A 22145-nucleotide genomic window follows, 5' to 3' on the forward strand; every position below is an offset into this window, starting at 1 on the left:
TTACAACACTGACCATCATTTTAGACACATCATATAGTGTTTACACTATGGACCGTCATGTTAGACACACCATATAGTATTTACAGCATGGACCATCATGTTAGACACACTGTATAGTGTTTATAGCATGGACCATCATTTTAGACACACCATATAATGTTTACAGCACTGACCATCATGTTTGATACACCATATAGTGTTTACAGCACTGACCATCATGTTAGACACATCATATAGTTTTTACAGCACTGACCATCATGTTGGGCACTCCATATAGTGTTTACAACACTAACCATCATCTTAGACACACCATATAGTGTTTACAACACTGGCCATCATGTTAGACACACCATATCATGTTTACAGCACTGACCATCATGTTAGACACACCATCTAGTGTTTACAGCACTGGCATCATGTTTGACACACCATATAGTATTTACAGCATGGACCATCATGTTAGACACACCATATGGTGTTTACAGCATGGATCATTATGGTAGATACACCATATAGTGTTTACAGCAGTGACCATCATGTCAGACACTGTATAGTGTTTACAGCACTGACCATCATGTTAGACACACCATATAGTGTTTACAACACTGACCATCATTTTAGACACACCATATAGTGTTTACAGCACTGACCGTCATGTTTGACACACGATGTATTGGTTACAGCATGGAGCATCAAGTTAGACACACCATATAGTGTTTACAGTATGGACCGTCATGTTAGACACACCATCTAGGGTTTATAGCATGGACCATCATATAAGACACACTATATACTATTTACAGCATGGACCATAATGTCAGACACACCATATAGTGTTTACAGCACTGACCATCATGTTTGACACACCATATAGTGTTTACAGCACTGACCATCATGTTAGACACACCATGTAGTTTTTACAGCACTGACCCTCATGTTAGACACACCATATAGTGTTTACAGCATGGACCATCATGTTAGACACACCATATAGTGCTTGCACCACTGGCTATCATGTTAGACACACCATATAGTGTTTACAGCACTGACCATCATGTTAGACACAGCATATAGTGTTTACAGCACTGGCATCATGTTAGACACACCATATAGTGTTTACAGCATGGACCATTATGTTAGACACACCATATAGTGTTTACAGCACTTACCATCATGTTAGACACAGCATATAGTGTTTACAGCACTGGCATCATGTTAGACACACCATATAGTGTTTACAGCATGGACCATCATGTTAGACACACCATATAATGTTTACAGCACTGATCATTATGTTTGATACACTATATAGTGTTTACAGCACTGACCATCATGTTAGACACACCATATAGTGTTCACAGCACTGACCATAATTTTAGACACACCATATAGTTTATACAGCATGGAACATCATGTTAGACACACCATATAGTGTTTACAGCACTGACCATCATGTTAGACACACCATATACGCTTTATAGCACTGACCATCATGTTAGACATACCACATAGTTTTACAGCACTGACCATCATGTTGGGTACACCATATAGTGTTTACAGCACTAACCATCATCTTAGACACACCATATAGTGTTTACAACACTGGTCATCATGTTAGACACACCATATCATTTTTACAGCACTGACGATCATGTTAGACACACCATATAGTGTTTACAGCACTGGAATCATGTTAGACACACCATATAGTATTTACAGCATGGACCATCATGTTAGACACACCATATGGTGTTTACAGCATGGACCATTATGGTAGACACGCCATATAGTGTTTAGAGCACTGACCATCATGCTAGACACACCATATAGTGTTTACACTATGGACCGTCATGTTAGACACACCATATAGTATTTACAGCATGGACCATCATATTAGACACACTGTATAGTGTTTACAGCATGGACCATCATGTTAGACACACCATATGGTGTTTAAAGCATGGACCATTATGGTAGACACACCATATAGTGTTTACAGCACTGACCATGATGTTAGACACACCATATAGTGTTTAAAGCATGGACCATCATGTTAGACACACCATATAGTGTTTACACTATGGACCGCCATGTTAGACACACCGTATAGTGTTTACAGCATGGACCATCATGTTAGACACACCGTATAGTGTTTACAGCATGGACCATCATTTTAGACACACCATATAATGCTTACAGCACTGACCATCAATTTTGATACACCATATAGTGTTTACAGCACTGACCATCATGTTAGACACACCATATAGTTTTTACAGCACTGACCATCATGTTGGGCACACCATATAGTGTTTACAGCACTAACCATCATCTTAGACACACCATATAGTGTTTACAACACTGGCCATCATGTTAGACACACCATATCACGTTTACAGCACTGACCATCATGTTAGACACACCATCTAGTGTTTACAGCACTGGCATCATGTTTGACACACCATATAGTATTTACAGCATGGACCATCATGTTAGACACACCATATGGTGTTTACAGCATGGACCATTATGGTAGATACACCATATAGTATTTACAGCAGTGACCATCATGTCAGACACTGTATAGTGTTTACAGCACTGACCATCATGTTAGACACACCATTTAGTGCTTATAGCACAGACCATCATGTTAGACACACCATATAGTGTTTACAACACTGACCATCATTTTAGACACGCCATATAGTGTTTACAGCACTGACCGTCATGTTTGACACACGATGTAGTGGTTACAGCATGGAGCATCAAGTTAGATACACCATATAGTGTTTACAGTATGGACCGTCATGTTAGACACACCATCTAGGGTTTACAGCATGGACCATCATATAAGACACACTATATACTATTTACAGCATGGACCATAATGTCAGACACACCATATAGTGTTTACAGCACTGACCATCACGTTTTACACACCATATAGTGTTTACAGCACTGACCATCATGTTAGACACACCATGTAGTTTTTACAGCACTGACTCTCATGTTAGACACACCATATAGTGTTTACAGCATGGACCATCATGTTAGACACACCATATAGTGCTTGCACCACTGGCTATCATGTTAGACACACCATATAGTGTTTACAGCACTGACCATCATGTTAGACACAGCATATAGTGTTTACAGCACTGGCATCATGTTAGACACACCATATAGTGTTTACAGCATGGACCATTATGTTAGACACTCCATATAGTGTTTACAGCACTGACCATCATGTTAGACCCACAATTTGGTGTTTACAGCACAGCCCATCATGTTAGACCCACTATATAGTGTTTACAGCACTGACCATCTTGTTAGATACACCATATAGTGTTTACAGCACTGACCATCATGTTAGACACACAATGTAGTGTGTACAGCACAGACCATCATGTTAGACACACCATACAGTGTTTACAGCCTGGACCATCATGTTAGACACAGCATATAGTGTTTACAGCATGGACCATCATGTTAGACACACCATATAGTGTTTACAGCACTGACCATCATGTTAGACACACCATATAATGTTTTCAGCATGGACTATCATGTTAGACACACCATATAGAGTTTACAGCACTGACCATCATGCTAGACACACCGCATAGTGTTTACAGCATGGACCATCATGTTAGACACACCATATAGTGTTTACAGCATGGACCATCATGTTAGACACACCATATAGTGTTTACAGCACTGACCATCGTGTTAGACACACCATATAGTGTTTTCAGCATGGACCATCATGTTAGACACACCATATAGAGTTTACAGCACTGACCATTATGTTAGACAGACCATATAGTGTTTACAGCATGGACCATCATATTAGACATACCATATAGTGTTTAAAGAATGGACTATCATGACTCACGCACCATATAGTGTTTACAGCATGGACCATCATGTTGGTCACAACATATAGTGTTTAAAGCACTGATCATCATGTTAGACACACCATACAGTATTTACAGCATGCTTAGTTCAGGCACATCATTAGACCATAGTATATACAGCATATAAAACTCATACATTAATAGAACATTCAGTGTTATTTTGCAATGTATGTAAATGTTGCTAGTGTAATATCAGCAGATAGATAGCAAATAAAATATATGCATATTTTATCTAAATGGCTAAATTCACTTGAGTCCTGTATCCAGTGAAAGTGTGAAAAGTAAGTTATATTTGCTTAATTTGACTTCATGAGTTGTGGAATTGGTAAAGGGGTTTGTACAACAACAGCCCTCTTATACTGATGGGTATGATTTTACTAGGACTGTAAATTATGAAGGGATTAAGATTTGAAATAAAGAGGCATCTTAGTAACGGGGTTGTTAAATTTTAGATAAGATGAGAGTTTTCTGCTAAGATCAATTAACACACAGTTTAGCAATGTGCACAGAACGTAGAGTCACCATTATGATTTTTAGATTTTTGAGAAAGTGCTGAGTTTAATTGTCGAGTGATATACCAGTTTAATTACTGGCTAGTGCTAGTGTGGGTGTGTGCATATATGGATTCACTTCAGAATGTCGAATTTCCAAAACTTCGAATTTCATATGGTTGAGAACATATGATCGAAGTTTTGAAATCTGAAAACTCTGAAATGAATCAAAAAAAATTAAAAACGAGGTTTCTCAACATTTTTGCAGGGGGGAAAGCCCCCCTGTGCCCCCACCCCACACCCCTACTACTTAAATATACCAACTGCTAGATCGCACTACAGTGAGGAAAAGGGAAATCTCCCGTTCCGCGCTGTATGCAGATCTCTGCTCAGAATTTCGAGATTTCAAAACTTCAATTCTCGCACACACACACAACCATAACCCTTTTATATATGCATATATACATAGAAATGTTATAGGAGTGTTTTTTGTCAGTGGTACAGTCAGTCGAATTATTTAATAGTTGTAGTTCATTATATCGTCTGTTACATAACTTCTAGGGTTTTCCCATTTTTTTTCATGTCTTTGTGAGTCTGGAGTTATATTTAATTAAAAGCAGAGCCCCCACATTAGGAGGAGAGAGTGGGAGGGTAAATACCCCACATAACAGTTGTTTTTTTTGTTTTCTTTTTATCACAAATATAACCTGTTGATTTCTATTTGCGATTACTTTTTTCATTAATTTTAGTTGTGATTAATGATAATCACTGATTAGTTTGTTCTTGTTTTGTGCTTTGAAAAAAATTCACCAGTGATTATTCCTTGGAGTTGGCATATATAATTAGCAGGGGGAGGGATGCAGAGGAGCTTGCCCCCTGCATTAATAATATTTTGATATTCTGAGTTTTAGATATTTTGATTTTCGGTCTTTTGAACTTTCAATCTTCTCGACATAGACCCCTGTGTGCGTGTGTGTGTGTGTGTGTGTGTGTGTGTGTGTGTGTGTGTGTGTGTGTGTGTGTGTGTGTGTATGTGTGTGTGCGTATATACATATATATATATATATATATATATATATATATATATATATATATATATATATTTTTTTTTTTTTATACACATATGGATCTAGGACGTTTGCTCGAGTGAGCAAACGATCGAAACCCAAACGGCCGGGCATACTTACACGAAAGTGCTTTTCACCGAAGAAGCACTTTCGCATAAGTATGCCTGTTGCTGAGGCTGTACTACGGTGCGGGTAAGGGAAATTTCCCTTTTCCCTACTATAGTGCGGTCTCGGAGGGAGAATATTAAAGTAGGTGGGGTGTGGGGGGTGCAGGGGGCCCCCCTGCTAAAATGTAAATGTAGTGTTTTATTTTTTTTAACACGCTTTAACGAAAGCGCTTTTTCAATAAAAGCGCTTTCGTTAAAATGTGTTCGGTTATTATGGATTCAGACGTTTGCTCACTCGAGCAAACATCCTAGATCCATATATATATATATATATATATATATATGTATATATATATATATATATATATATATATATATATATATATATATATATATATATATATATATTATATATATATATATATATACATATAGACAGATAGATATAGATATAGATATATGAATATATGGGTCCTCTGCATTTTGTCGAGTGTGCAGTAGGCCAACAAATGCAGGGGTGGTGTTTAATGTCAACGTTATGAATAACTCAGCGATCCAGAAGTGATTGGGTGTTTTGTTGAGACAGTTGAGTGGGTAGGAGGGGGTTAAAGTGTTTGTGTGTGTGTGTGTGTGGTAATGAGGAAAGAGTCAAGGATAGGCAAGGTATAGGTTCTGTATGTCTGTGTAAGAGTGTGTGTGTATTTTAGGATTAAGGAGATAGATGTAGTGTTGTTAGTGTGTGTTTGTGTGTCTGACTGTGTCTTGTGTAGTGGCAGTGATACAGGAAGGTTTTTATTAAGGTAAAGTGCGGGATTAGGGTTGGGGGAAGGGACAGTGTTAGGGTTAAGGTTAGCACCCATTACTAAGGTGCTGTGGGGGGGGGGGCAGAAGCCAAATCATACCCAAAAGCAGTGCAAAGGCCTGGACTTCACATTTTGGCAAAATAAGGAATTTCAGATACAAACAAATTCTTTTGCACAAGTATTAGTAGAAACTTAAGAAATATTTTTCTTGTCCTAAAATCTCAGGACATTTGTCATTTGCCACTTTTTTTCTGTTTTGTAGGGTACAGCTGCCAAAGTAAGGACAGTCCTGCATAAAGACGGGCAAGTGGTAACCCTAACTCATTTGTAACATATCCCTACTCAGCTTTCGGTTTTCTCCATACATAGATAGATAGACAGACATATAGACAGATAGACAGATAGATAGATAGATAGATAGATAGATAGATAGATAGATAGATAGATAGATAGATAGATAGATAGATATCAAATTCCAATCTCTGTTTTGTTTCTTTAGTTTGGGAGGGATCAAGGGTTTCATGTTTTTTTTTTATATCAGTTTACTTTTTGTGTATGTGCAGCAGTCATTTTGTGTTTGACAGTTTTTCCCTGATAAATATCTTTTAAAGGTGTTGGTGATTTACCGGAGTTTGAAGGCTGTAAGGGGGTAGGGATCTGTAACTGAATGTGAGGTCTTCATGGCCTGCAGTAATGTTCCCCCTGTACCTAGAACAGATTTGATGCCCAAGGTAACTAGCAATCTGATTAGTCAGTTTTCCTTTCTCATTTTATAAAAAGGTGCATTAGAGAACTGTGCATTATCACAGACATAAGAATGTGTGTATGATATAAGAAATATACAGTTCCGTTATGTAGTTATATGCATGAGATGCATTTAGTTGTTATAGGGATGGGAGAGGACATTAGAACAATATGCATGCTTTAATTATATGCAAATTATATTAATCTAATGGCATTACATAGTCAATGATGTGGCTGTATCAATACGGTTAAATAATAAGGGGTGTAAATAGCACCACCTTTGTTCACTGGCATTAATAAGAGTTGAGATTGTGCAAAGAACTTTTTTGCAAGGCACTGATGGGATTCTTGTGTATGTTTTTGTATTTGGTCAAGAGTGGATGCAGAACTTGAGACACTGAACAATAAAGACACATTTTGTTATACGACTGGCCCCAAGATAGACTCCTGTGGTACTCAAGCTGTGATTGGTTTGAAGGAAGAGTATATGACCATTGTCAGTAAAACAAATTGCAAGATGTATACACATACCATAGCACTCACACTCTACCCTTTCCACACTGTGCACAGTCTATTCACACCACATGCACACCCTTTAATCACTACTACTGCACTCCAACTGTACCTTTTCCATACTGTGCATGGTGCATTCTCACTACATACACACCCTACCCTTTCCATACTGTGCACGGTACATTCTCACCACATGCACACCCTACCCTTTCCATATTGTGCACGGTGTATTCTCACCACATGCACACCCTACCCTTTCCATACTGTGCACGGTGTATTCTTACCACATGCACAACCTACCCTTTCCATACTGTGCACGGTGTATTCTCACCACATGCACACCCTACCCTTTCCATACTGTGCATGTTGTATTCTCACCACATGCACACCCTATCCTTTCCATACTGTGCATGGTGTATTCACACCACATGCACAACACCCTACCCTTTCCCTACTGTGCAAGGTGTATTCTCACCACATGCACACCCTACCATTTCCATACTGTGCACGGTGTATTCTCACCATATGCACACCCTACCTTTCCCATACTGTGCACGGTGTATTCCCACCACATGCACACCCTACCCATTCTCACTGACTGTGCATAGTATATTAACACCACACACACACCCTATAATCACTATTACTGCATTCCCACTCTACCCTTTCCACACTGTGTACGGTGTATTCACACCAAATGCACACCCTGTGATCACTACTACTGCACTCCCACCCCACCTTTTCCATACTATGCATGGTGTATTCACAGCACACGCACACCCTACCCTTTCCATACTGTGCACAGTGTATTCACACCACACACACACACACACACACACACACACACACACACACACATACACACACACCCTATAATCACTACTACTGCACGCCCACCCTTCCCTTTCCACACTGTGCAAAGTGTATTTACATACCAGCCACACCCTGCTGTTACTACCACTGCACTGCCACACCAGCTACACTGTTCATGTGGAACACACAGCACTCTCTGCTCTAAATACCATTACACTCCCAACCTGTACTTACCAAACCGTCCATACTGTATTCACACAACATCCACACCCTGCTGTCAGTACAGCTACACATCCACCCTACCCTTACCCCTTTGTGCACAGTGCATACACACCACACACCACAGCCTACAGTCACTACCACTGCACTCACACTCCACTCTCACCAAATTGTGCATTGTGTGCAAATACCATCCACATCCTGTTGTCACTACCACTATGCTCCTACCATACCCTTAACATGGTGTGAATGCTGCCTGGTGCTACTACTGCTACATAGTTTTTACCACATTCTCCATGATACATACACATCACTAGTGTTGCTATCACTGAACTTCCAAACTATGCATTCTGTGCTGTGCTTTATATTATTTCACATTAGAGAATGGGTGACCTGTACATCACCACTCTGATTGGAGAATGAACGCTCTCCGGCATGCTGTTAATGTACAGGTAATGACCACTGAAAAATGAGTCTGACGCTTCATGGCAGCATATCAAGCTGCCGTGGAGCTTGGACTGTAACAGCCACCATTATTTTATGCTCACTAAGCATAGTTATTGGTGTAAAATTAGAAGAAACATTAAAGAACGTGTGTGTGTGTGTGTGTGTGTGTGTGTGTGTGTGTGTGTGTGTGTGTGTGTGTGTGTGTGTGTGTGTGACAGAGAGAAAGAGTGAGGAATATCAGTCGAGCAGTGGCAGCAGCAGTTAAGCAGTAGGAATGCCTCTCAACATCTTAGCTCAAAAAATATGAATAAAGCTTAAAATAAAGGGAGGCCAAAGGCTCATAAATATGAATAGATTTTAAACATTGCTGTTATAAAATTAGAAACATGCTAGAATAAAAGAATTTGTTTTAGTATGCATTTTCTGAAGGAAATAAAGTCTGAAACTCAAATGTATGTTATTATTTGGTGACTTCAATCCTTAATGATTGCCAACAAACCACATAGTTTATGAGTAAGGGAGCAAAAAACTGAGGTAAATATGTACAACTTTTTTTGAAACTCTTATACTTTGGATATAAAATACTTTCTCCAAAGCCATTAGCATATGGTACAGCAAGTCTGAAACATTAGGTGGAGGAACCATTTTACAAAAAATAACACAGGACATGGTGAAGCTTCCCAAACAAATTATTACTTTTAAATGGTCATCTCTAGTACGGTATCCCTACTCTGAAACAGGTTTAGTGGATTTAATAACATCCGCCAGTTTACATTTATTACTGATACATGATGAGCAATTCGTGCACATAAACTACCTGAGCAGATCTCTCAATGACTGCAAGAAATGCTGTGTTAAATTAGGCTCCTCCCATCCACTTTGAAAAATGTGTTTAGGCTCCTCCCTTTCAGTATGGAACATCTGTTTAGGTCTCTCCCACCTAGTATGAAAAATGTTTGGGGACTCTTACTGTTGCAATATCTTTTGAGTTTCCAAGTTTAACATTGTCAGAATTGGAAGGCAAGCAGCTGACTTACCTTGCTTTCTTTATTATGCCAGCAGTTTAATATTTCTACCAACACAAAACATGGTATATTTGACCTTATTGTACCAGTAAAGTGAAGAAAGCATCTACTGAGCCATAAATGCATTTTTAAAGTTGTCCCAAAGTTCCATGACATTTCCTAACAGGGAGTTTTTGTCTTAGGCAGGAATGTCATTAGACAGTTAAGTTCCCTCATAGAAACTTGATTTAATTTATTTAGAATGCATCTGGCATCATTTCAGGCAAATAGCATTCAGGAAGTAATTTTAGTGAAACCAAGTAGCATGCTGAGGAGTAGTTAGGAAAAGATGGTACATGAACCCTCTAGCTTCTAGATGAGCTTTGGGGAGGGTATGGTTGAATGTTTTTCTTGGGTACATAAGTAAATGGTTTTCTTGGACAAAATGCTGCCTCATGGAAATGCAATTTTGTCACACTTTTTAACTTGTTAATAGCTTCTATTATTTTTGCAGTTGCTTAGCTCACTGCATTGTTTAAACATTAGAGATTATAACACTTATAAATTTCATTTTATGATATTCGAACAAGTTGTTCTGGATCATGTGTTTTAGAGGAACATTTAAATTTTAATGAAATGAAACAGCAATTATTAATGAATGCATCAGTTTTTCCTGGTTTAAATGAATCTATATCTTTAAATCCATTTTTAAAGTTAAAGAGTTATGATGTCAGAGTGATTGATTGTTAAATTGATGGGTTGGGTTTTTAATTGTTTTGTAAGATATTTAAAAGTTTGAAATTGTTTTTAATGGTTCTAATGAAGTTCCTAAAAATTAAGGAATGAAAGCACTAAACCTTGGTGAATAAAGCTATTTCTTGCAGTCACCGTTACCATTTTATTTGTTTATAGTTATAGTTTAGTTTGTTTTTCTGGGCTATCGCATATATTTTATCAAGTATTTTATTCAGTGTATGCACACCCAACTCTCAAGTCATTTCCTCTGCACTTGTGAACCCACCGCAGCCTGACAGTGAAAGGATGACCACTAGAGCTTACCTTTTGTATGTAGCCTAAAATATTTGCAAATATGATGTGCAGTCCCCTTAAATGGGCTACAAGCAGTGTCTTGGCTGGGGTGTAAGTCATGATCAGAAAGAGAGGTTGTAGTCTGTCCTGCATTGATATGGCATGATATATGTCAATTACTTACTTTGTTACTTTGTAGGAATAATACTTTTTACTTTGTTTGGAATAATTTTTTGATTAAACTATTAGATTATGCTGAAAGTAGAGGTGCTGGCATCCAGAAACATCATTGAGACATGCTATTATTTAGAAAAATGAAATGCTGGACAGAAAATACAGTTCACTGCTTTAGCTCTGAGCATGTAGCCCAGGCTGGTATGACCCTGACCTTGAGTAGCATCTTACCCTCACCAAGAATGATGCCACAATATGAAGACAAGATGATCAATTTCAACAATTGGCTTAAGTATTGGTGTCATTCAAAGGGGATCCAATGCCTGTCAGCTTGGGATGATATGCACGACAAGCCACGATGCTTTGCTAGGGACGGCTTGCACCTGTCACCCCTGGGCTTTCGGATATTGGCAAAGGCTCTTGCTACCCCCATAGTGCCTTTTTTAGGCAAGGCTCAAAAGACAAACCCACCTCCATAGGTATCACAAGGGATAAGAAACTAAGAGTAATGCTACTTAATGCTAGAAGTCTAAACCTCAAGATGCACGCACTCGAAACTCTCCTTAGCATGGAGAACATCGATATCTGTGCAGTAACAGAAATCTGGTTCAGGACTCCCGAGAGCACCCCAGCACTACCAGGTTATATCTCATACCATGCTTTTCGGCCCCAAAACTTGGACCGAACCACAAAAGGAGGGGGAGTATCGATATTCATCAAAGATACCCACACCTCCAGGTTGGTGGCAAAGCACGAAGCATCAGAGACTATCCATGTGCAATTAACAGTGGGTAAAACTGCCTTCCAGTTTATAGCCTGCTACAGACCACCCTCCCAAACCCAGGAACCCCACTCGGCCTTCCTGAGAACACTGGAAAATATGAAGGTCTCTCCGAACACCATTATATTGGGCGACTTCAACTACCCAAACATAGATTGGGAGCATTACTCTAGCTCCAACACCGTTGCCCAAAGGTTCCTAGAATTCATAAACTCAAATGCTATGGAACAACTTGTTACCACTCCCACAAGAGGGGAAAACACACTTGACCTGATCATCACCAACATGGGGACTCTATGCTCCAGACCAAAAGTGTATCCCTCACTGGTAAGATCAGACCATAAACTGATCTCACTGGATATTCACATCCCGACCCCACCCCCTGCCCAGAAAACCACAGTGAAAAACTTCTCTAAAGCAAATTTCACACTCCTCAAAACCGAGGTGGAATCCTTCAAAGCCCCCGGGCCTGTGGTAAATACGGCCCAGACCACAGAATCCTTTATAAATGCATTCTATGAACACCTTCAGGAATGCATGGATCATGCAATCCCAAATAAAACCAAGACCCAATCCTCCAAAGGCAGACGACCTGTCTGGTGGACCCCAGCCATAAACAAACTATACAATAGAAGGAGGAAGCTACTACATGATAGAGCAAAATCCCAAAAAGGGAAGGCATCTCTGATCAGTATTAGCAAAAAACTAAGGGCACTCATAAAATCGTCAAAGCTCAGCTTCGAGAGAAAAATTGCACAGGACACTAAAGATAATCACAAGGCTTTCTTTAGTTATGTTAGGAACCTGGGTGGGAATTCCCAGATATGCTCAGAATTAGTCCAAAATGACAAAAAATACACTGATCCCACAGACATTGCCAACATCCTAGCTGACAGGTTCAGCGCAAACTTCTCCCACCAAAAGGGCAAATATCTATCTCAGCAGAGTGGTGCCCCCCTGACATCTCAGATGCTCAGGTGGGAGCCACCCTCTCCAAAGCAAAAAACACAGCATCAATGGGACCAGACGGTGTCCCAGGCTGCATCCTACATGAACTCCAAGAAGAGCTAAACCCAAACATAAAACTACTGTTCAATCTCAGCCTTACTACAGGATATGTACCCAAAGAGTGGCGTACAGCAACAGTGGTCCCTCTCCACAAAGGTGGTGCCTCAACGGACCCTGGAAACTATCGCCCCATAAGCCTGACTAGCTTGGTCTGCAAAGCTATGGAAAGGATCATCATGGACCTCATAAATAAAGATATTGGGGACCTACAGACACTGGATCCTACCCAGTTTGGCTTTGTTAAGGGCAGATCCTGCCTCTTAAACCTGGTTGACTTCTTTGAAACAGTCACCAAGGCCATTGACGAAGGGAAGGTGGTCCACACAGCCTATCTGGACCTCGCAAAAGCCTTCGATACAATACCCCACTCAGGCATTATAGATAAGCTCACCAGCTTAAATATAAACCCTATGTCACTAGATGGGTTGCAAACTGGCTCAAGGACAGAACCCACATGGTTAGAATTGCTGGAGCCATGTCAGACTCCAAACCAGTTACAAGTGGCATCCCACAAGGCTCAGTCCTGGGACCTCTCTTGTTTGGTATATATTTCTCGGAGGTACAGGCCAACACGGAAGGACTGTGGCTGACCAAGTTCGCAGATGACTGCAAACTGGGCGCCATAATCGACTCTCCAGCCGACACAAGCATCCTCCAAAAGGGCCTCATAGAAACAGACAACTGGTGCCAGAGCCATGGCCTCAAGCTAAATGCCAAAAAGTGTATAGTCATCCCCTTTAGCAAAAACAAAGTGCCCACAAATTACCACATAGGTGGTAATCCATTAAGTACAGAAGAAGTCATTAGGGACCTGGGGACCCAAGTTGATAGCAATCTCTCATTTGACAACCACGTGGCCAAAGTGGTTAGAAAAACATTTTATATAGCCCACCTAATCATGAAGGGATTCACATCTAGATTAGGGAGGTCATCGTGCCTCTTTACTCATCCCTCATCAGGCCCATAATCGAGTACAATGCCCCTTTTGGGATGTACCTTACCAAACACATGCAGCAACTGGAAAGACCCCAAAAGTACCTCACCAAGAGGATCAAAGGGCTCAAACAGATGCCATATGCTGCCTGGTTAAAGAAACTCCAGCTCTACTCAGTGGCATACCGCCTGCTCAGAGGTGACCTGTGCCTGACGTATAAGGCCATGTCCAACCCGGAATTAAGGGACATGCTGCACCTCAAAAAATCCAAATCCCATCGAGCTACACACTCGAGAGACTTGAACCTCAGCACTGAAATAAATAGGACATGCTGGAGGGACAGATTCATAACCCAGAGGCTCCCTTCACTATGGAATAAAATCCCAGTCCAGGTTAGGCAGAGTCCCTCATTGACTCTCTTCAAGAGGAATCTTGATGAGTGGATGGGAGATCATAGGTTTACCCCGGGTATCACTTCTGTGTCACTGTTAGACAGAGGCACAGTATACTAACCTCAAAAAAGGGCATAGCAAAACTAATTTAAAATGGGTGGCGAAAGCCAAACATACTCTGGCTAGGCTTATAAATGCCCTAGGGCAGATAGCCTAGTATGAACCTATGAACCTATGAACCTATGAACATGACTAGAAACTGACCCAAAATGAGTACAAAGTGCTAAATGGGAAAAGCTCTGTCCATCCTTATCAAATAAGTTAGCTGAGGATTAATGTGAGAAAATCCCCAGTGCTATTAGGACAGCACATAGCTGCAGTGAAGAAAGCAAGCTAAATTGTAGCCTTGCAAATTGCAGAGCATCACTCTCACTGAACAACGGTCCTCATATAACTGCTGAAATGTCACACATTACTCACATATCGTGGCAACGGGTGATTCATATGCATGTTTTGTGCATTGTGCATGATTGCAGAGCATAGTATATGTACATTTATCCATATATGCAGCTCAACATCTATGTATATTTGTATTGGTGGGAGATTTAGGATGTCACTGTGTAGTGAGAGTCTTCCAAGGTGGTTGGCATGTGATGGGTGTGTTTCAATGCATTCTGCAGTGATACTCTCGAGATGTATGGAACAGTTTTTACTGTAATGGTAGACATACAATCCATTTTTAAGCATAATATCACTGGCGTTCTTTCAAAACATGCCAGTGCTGTTGCTGAGTCAGGTTATTCTCAGCAATACACTGGCTTTTTTATCATCTAGTATTTGTTGAACAAGTTAGATGTGGTTAGCTCTCAAGTGTTCTCCTCTATTGCTTTCCTCCAAGGGAGGCTTGCTGAACTGCAGATGATCTACACAGACCTAATTTACAAATATACTCCATACATAAACTTGGCCAAGTGCATCTTGCATGAGTTTTGGAAATTGCACAGGGCTGTTGTATGCGTTATCCAACAAGTACTAGTCCTACACAATATGCACTACATTTGTGAACTGAGCCACATGTCACACAATGTGCACTACATTTGTGAACAGAGCCACGTCACACAATGTGCACTATATTTGTGAATTGAGCCACATGTCACACAATGTGCACTACATTTGTGGACTGAGCCACATGTCACACAATGTGCACTACTTTTGTGAACTTTGCCATGTGTCGGGAGCACATCTTTATATTTTCATCTAATTTTCCCAGCTTTTATATAGAGACCTTAAAATCAGAAATCATCTTCTGCTACCATTTTGCACACACACACACACACACACACACACACACACACACACACACACACACACACACACACACACACACACACACACACACACACACACACACACACACACCAGAAAATAATCATATAATGCAAACACACTTTTGAAGCTTTTGATGAAAGAATTTTTAAGACACACACACAGACACACACACACACACACACACACACACACACACACACACACACACACACACACACACACACAAAGCTTAACATAATTAATTCTCAAAAATAAACAATTAACATTTATGATAATCCTATACCTAGGAGGAAAAGGATGCTAATCCTTCATTTAGCTTAACATCTTATTATGTTTGCACTTCAAATGAACGTTCTTTCCAAAAGTCTTATGTACTATTATGCATTGTGTGGACTCAGTCCTTTGTTTTATGCCTCTGTGATGCAGAAGTGCACTTTTCCCCTTAGTGTCAAGCCTTCCTTTGTGGAACAGAAGAAAGATATTTGGTCATCAGTCTTGTAACTTATAATACAATATGGAGTAGTACTTGCCTAAACCTCATGTGTTATTATGTAGTACAGAACAATCTGCACTTAGCCTCCTACCTGACTATACAGTGCAGAAGGACCTTCTGCCTTCAGCCTCATGTTATATTATGTGGTACACAGACACTCTGTGCCATAATCCCCATGTCTTATTAGGATTTGGAGTCCAGTGTGTGGACACTTGTTCAAATATCTTTTAAGATAAAAAGATGCAGTTCAAAGTGCTATTTGTACACTGTCTGTAAACGCTGTTTTATGGAGGAGAAGGGGGAAAAAGCCTCCCCACATCAGTCCAAGACTCTTTATACTCTATGTTCCGTGTTTTTTATTTTACTCACCTCTAAAGTCACTACACCTTGGAGGAAGGGGATTTTCCTTATGCAGCAAGTTCATTCACACAACACAGAGTTCTGTGGAGTGAGTACTGCCCCCCCGATGAGGGATTGCATCATGATTCCTCTCATTATAAGTTCTCATTCCTGCATTCTGAAAAGCTGTTCATTATATGCAGCATAATGTAGCAGTGCAAAACAAGTGGGTTTTTTTTCCACTCCTACCCCCGCCCTGAGCTTTATACCAATTCTACAATTGCACATCAGTGAATAAGAGACAAAAGTCCCTCAAACAGCATACAGCTGTTTTAGGCAATCACTTGTTTCATGCTAACATGTCATTCCCAAGATTTTGTGCTATGAAAACATGAGAGTAAGTCATATTTTTAACACCTTTATTAAATTATCACTTAAGACATAGGCAAAGATACATTCATATCATATAAAATAAATCATACCTACATGTTTCAAGTTACATACATTGTACATCACATGTTCTTTTTTATAACGTTAAGCAGTCCAACATTACATAAATTGCTCACTCCCTGCCTTCCCTTAAACCTCTCTCTTCCACCTCCTGAACATTATTCTGCATTCATCGTTCCCACAATTTCCATTTATTTCTATGTAATTTGCTCCTTCTCATTTCTACAGATGTCAGTTCCTGTTTTTTTATCTCTATTGCAATATTCACTATTTCAATTATTCTTTATTTAGACTTTGATTTCTGTTTTCTGGTAATTGCTTTTTTGACAGTCACCAGAATTACACTTAAGAAAGTCTTACTTTGTTTGTTTGTGTCTTTCGGCTTTTCCCAGTTAGGGGTCGCCACAGCGGAACTCCGGTCCGCTAATGATTGGTAGTTGATTTTTATGTGCCGAGTTACTAGCCCTGATGCACAACCTTCAACGAAGGTATGGCCATTCACGTATTACTCCACGCAGAAGGCGCTCTAGCTGAGAATCGAACCGGACAGTGTCTTACTGTGAGGCGACAATGCTACCGCAGCACCACCTATGTCTAGGAATTCAAATCCTGTATCCCAGCTCAAAAGAATCATTTTAGTTACATCCATTTGCTCACCTAATGTTTCAGACAGAGTACTCTGTAGAGAATTTTTAAAGTCTACCAACTCATTGCACTTCAAAAATACATGTTACCAGTCACGTCTTTTCTTCCCCATCTCACCTCCAACATTTGCCATCTAACTGAGGAAAAAATTATTTGAGGTCTTCTTTGGGTATAAAATATCTATGCAAATGCTTTCAAGCAAAGTAATAAACTTTCTGGACTTTGTTGTGTACCTGGAAGCCGTACATATTTCCTTCCATTGTTTCCTTGTATATTGCTTGTCCAATCCCTTCCCAATCTTTTCTAACATTTATTTATTTGCATTTCTTTATGGCAATGGTCCACTGGGCTGAAGTGAACCTATTTTCAGTGGAGGCTCAGGGAGAAAAGCTCCACGTTAAACAAGCACATACGAGTCACAGTTGTATACATAAAGGTAAAAGCTTGATATTAACAACTACATTAATTACAGTACAATATAAGTGATACAGTTGAATAGACAGGTCAGCTGTCACAGTTAAATATAGTAAGATAACTTGTCAATAACTTAACTTCTAGTAACATAGTAAGTATATTAGCAACTTGTGAAGATACATTCTGCAAGATGTCTGAAAATAAAGCATGAAGAGTACATGTCAATCATATCAAACCAGAAGTAAAACTGGGAGTGTATGTCAAGCACATAAAATGAATATCGTTATCAAGCAGGTATTACAACATAGTAGGCCGAGATGGTCATACTAGTAGGTAAAAGAGTTTGAATTGACAGGGAGTAGGCTGATAAAGGTGATAGTAGTGGTGAACTGGGGAATCAGGTTTTGAGAGGTGCAGGACTGGCACATCTATAGTGCCATAGAGTGGGGAGGTGTTGCTGCAGAGACTTTTTGAAAGAGGAAGCATTCCTGGTGGTACTTATTGGTAATGGGAGGGTGTTCCTCTGTTTGGCATTTGAAAAATCATAGAGCACTGGGCCTGCTGGAGAGTTTGGTTTAGCTTCTTTCAGGAGAACTTGGTTCTCAGATCACAGAGGCCTGTTTGGGTGGTAATGAGTCAGTACAGAAGTAAGGGCTGGGCAGTCTGAGGGTTTGAAGACAATTGTGTGCTACGGTTAATTGTAAGTACGTGACGTAATGTGGGAGTTCAAGCCAGTTAAGTAAGTGTAAGGAGGAACAGTGATGGGAGGAATATGTTGCATTAGTTGTGAACTTGGCAATTTTATTATAGCAGGTCTCAAGCTTGGATTTCAAAGAAGACTGGATATTGGTAAGGAGAAGAGCTCCATATAAGAGAGAAGCAGAAGAAAGGCTGAGGCAAGAGTTTGTTTTGGAGAGCATTTACCAAAGTGTTTATGTCTCTAGAGGATACCTAATTTTTGATGTGCTGTTTTGTTACTATTGTGCACATGTAGGTCAAATGTTTGGTTTTCACCTAAGGTAACACCTGGTAGTTTTGTATGAGATACAAGCTCAATAATAGTTTTGTTTTGAGAGTGTATAGTGAATTCAGTATTGTTTAGGGGAGTGGTTTTCGTAGGGGTAAATAGTAAGAGTTTGGTTTTGTTAAGGTTTAGGGCAAGATGGTTGTTGGTCTTCCATGTTTTGGTAGATGTAAGGACACCATGGGTAGTTTGCTGAAGTTCAGATGTGGAGTTGGCAAAGCAGATGATGGCTGAGTCATGTGCATATTGTATTACAGTACCTTGACCAAGAGTGGAACGAAAGTTATTGATGAAAGTACTGAAAAGAAGATGCCCTAGTATGGTGCCTTGGGGAGCACCTGTAGATGTGTTAAGGAATAGGGAGAACGAGTGCTGACATTTGGTAGATCGCTGTCTATTTGGGAGGTAATTAGAGAACCAATTTAGGGTTGGGGAGATACCTAGCTAGAGAGCTTTGTAAGAAATACAGGGTAGGAGACTGTATCAAAGGCCTTAGACAGGTCAAGAAAGAGTGAGGATACACGTTTTCCTGAATCTCGATTTCGGTTAACTGTGTCCATGAAGGATATAAGAACTGTTGTAGTACTGTGGCCTGGCCTGAAACCATGCTGAGTCGTGAAAGAATATGATTATGAAGTAAATGGTTTAGAAGTTGAATGTGAGTGCATTTTTCCAAAATCTTAGAGATAGGGGAGAGAATAGCAATAGGGTGAAAATTGAAAATGTGAGTGCTGTTGCAACATTTGTGAAGGGGAAGAATATAGGCTTTTTCCAGATGCTAGGTACATAGGACTTTTGGATAGGTCTGTTAAGAAGTATATTGATAGGGTAAGCAATGGCTTTAGTTGATATTTGAGGGTATTCAGAGGGCAGGTTGTCGGGAGTTTTAGTGCCAGGTTTGTGCTTGAGAAGTAGTTTTGTTATAGTAGCAGTAGGTACAGGGGAGAAAGAAAAGCTACATAGAGAAGTAGTAGCAATGTTTTGTGAAGACTGATTTGAAGGTACACAGTTGGTATTGCAGTTAGGTAGAGGAAAGGTGGCAGTGAGATTAAATATGGTGCTGATAAAATATGAGTTGAAGAGAGTGGCTATTTCAACAGGTGTTTTGTCTGGATTTGGACAGGAGTTTTTCTTTGAACCTGGGTTTAGCAGACATATAATGGAGTTCCAGAATTACTTTGGTTTGTCTATGCTTATTTTGAAGATTTAGGTAATATTCTTTTTCTCTTTAATGACTAGACACTTTACTTGATTATGAGGTTGTCTAAATTGTAAGAGATCAGAAGGATTTTTATTTATTTGCTACAGTTTCCATGATTTGTCCCAAGCAGTCATGAGTTGCTTGGTGGGTCTAGTGAGCCAGATGGCATGGTTAGTTTTTATTCTTTTTTGTATGAGTGCGGCTAGTTTGTTTAGGGTCTTGAGAAATGTTGAGTTTAAGAACTTGACAGTTTCATCGAGGGGAAGGACTTTTAGTGCATCCCAGTTGAAGTTTCATTAAAGATTGTTAGGTTAAAATTAGTTCGTTTTATTGTTTGTTTATATTGGTGATTGATCCTTAGAGTTAGTGTGTATTATCTTATATATCCTACTAATCATCCCCTTTTTAACAGCAGCTCATAGGTTCATAGGTTCATAGGTTGGTACTAGGCTATCAGCCCTAGGGCCTATACAAGCCTAGCCATAACAATTCCCTGGCTATTTCTTCCCACATTATTTACTTTCCTGGACCCCTGTCTAGCAGGGCGACTGACGTGATCCCTGGGGTGAATTTCCTTTCTCCCATCCAATCGTCAAGGTTCCTTTTGAAGAGGGCCAAAGAGGCACTCTGCTTGACATGTATGGGCAATTTATTCCAGAGTCTGGGGAGTCTCTGGGTCAGGAACCTATCCCTCCAGCATGTTTTGTTTATTGTGATGACAAGGTTTAGATCCCTGGAGTGTGTGGCTCTGAGAGATTGGCATTTCTTTAAGTGTAGCATGTCCAACAGCTCTGGGATTGATATGGCCTTGTATGTTAAGCAGAGATCGCCTCTGAGTAGACGATATGCGACAGAGTATAGCTGGAGTTTTTTAAGGCGGTCAGCATAGGGCATCTGCTTTAGCCTGTGATTCTTTTAGTGAGGTATTTCTGTGGTCTTTCCAGTTGTTGCAGATGTCTTGAGAGGTACATACCAAATGGGGCATTGTATTCTACAATGGGTCTAATGAGGGATGAGTACAGTGGGACAATGACCTCCTTTTTTCTGGATGAAAAGCCCTTAGTGATGAGGTGTGCCACATAGAAGGATTTCCTGACTGTTGTGGTGATGTGGTTATCGAAGGTGAGACCACTGTCCACCTGTGTCCCTAAGTCTCTTATCACACTTTCGGTGTTTAGTGTACTGCCACCTATATGGTAATTTATGGATACATGTTTTTTCCCAAAGGGATAACTATACATTTCTTGGCATTGAGCTTGAGCCCATGGCTCTGGCACCAAGCATCTGTTTCTGTAAGGCCCTTTTGTGGAGTATCCACATCATTTGGGGATTCAATAATGGCTCCCAGTTTGCAGTCATCTGTGAACTTTGTTAGCCAGAGTCCCTTAGTGTTGGCCTGTACTTCAGAGAAGTAGATGCCAAACAAGAGCGGTCCCAGGACTGAACCCTGAGGTACTCCACTTGTCACTTGTCTGGAGCTGGATTTGGAGCCAGCTACTTTTACAGTGTGGGTTCTATCAGTAAGCCAGTTAGCAACCCATTGGGTGACGTAGGGATTAATGCCCAGCTTAGTAAGTTTATCTATGATTCCAGAGTGGGGGATGGTGTCAAAGGCCTTGGCAAGGTCTAGATAGGCTGTGTGGACCACCTTACCCTTGTCCATGGCTCTAGAGATTGATTTGAAGAAGTCAATCAGGTTCAGGAGACAAGATCGGCCCTTCACGAACTCAAACTGGGTGGCGTCCAG

Source organism: Protopterus annectens, chromosome 7.part0 (assembly GCF_019279795.1).
Source record: "Protopterus annectens isolate FY-2018-M chromosome 7.part0, PAN1.0, whole genome shotgun sequence".
NCBI lineage: Eukaryota > Metazoa > Chordata > Ceratodontiformes > Protopteridae > Protopterus > Protopterus annectens.